This window comes from Elephantulus edwardii, unplaced genomic scaffold (assembly GCF_000299155.1).
Source record: "Elephantulus edwardii isolate Elephantulus edwardi_28Jun2011 unplaced genomic scaffold, EleEdw1.0 scaffold01159, whole genome shotgun sequence".
NCBI lineage: Eukaryota > Metazoa > Chordata > Mammalia > Macroscelidea > Macroscelididae > Elephantulus > Elephantulus edwardii.
Genome location: NW_006400909.1, coordinates 6731 through 7379, shown reverse-complemented (window position 1 = coordinate 7379; position 649 = coordinate 6731). Strand labels below are relative to the sequence as shown.

The 649-nt window shown below is 41.1% G+C and overlaps 1 pseudogene; it reads right to left on the bottom strand.

The window, feature by feature from the left end:
* Positions 1-252: 252 nt before the first annotated feature.
* LOC102862161 lies at positions 253-645 on the bottom strand (annotated as a pseudogene).
* Between the last annotated feature and the right edge of the window lie 4 nt (positions 646-649).

The following is a 649-nucleotide window of genomic DNA, read 5'->3' as shown; positions in this document are numbered from 1 at the left end:
ATTATTCCTTCTGGGGAATAAATTCTTTAGGTATGAAAGTTCCATTGAAGAAAGAAGTTACTGCTTTCTTTTCCATTCTATCAAACTCTCCAGGCAGCAAAACATTCATCAGAATTAGAATAGTCAAATCTACGTAGATGCATTAGAATTTATATAGTTTAAAGGCTTAATGGCAGAAATCAAGGAAAGAAAGTGTTAAGTTTATTTTACATAACTGCTTGGAAAATACATTCAAGAAACAGTAAATAGAACTCAGTATGATCTCATGTGCCCAGAAGGAAGTGATGCTCGCTTTGGAGGGGTGATTGCTATGTCAAGATAATCTTCTATTTGGAATTTCTGTGACTGCAGGGTCTTTGAATCATCAGTGCCCTTTCTGCCAGACACGGTACTGCCAATCTCCTTGACTCGATAGCCAGGTCTTTTAAGATCTATAAAAACAATTGCAAAATTGAAGTGTGCGCCCTGGGTAGCTTCTGGGTAGGCTTCATTTACCAAGCTGGTCAATTCTTTCAAAGATGCATCCATCCAAGTGTAGATGTGCAGATCCCTGGCGCGCACATTCTCGCGGGAAACTCGTCCATCCGGTTGTGGCGACTGTTACTTGTGGTGAAGACCTGCATCAGCAGCGGGCACGTCTTCTCCCTAT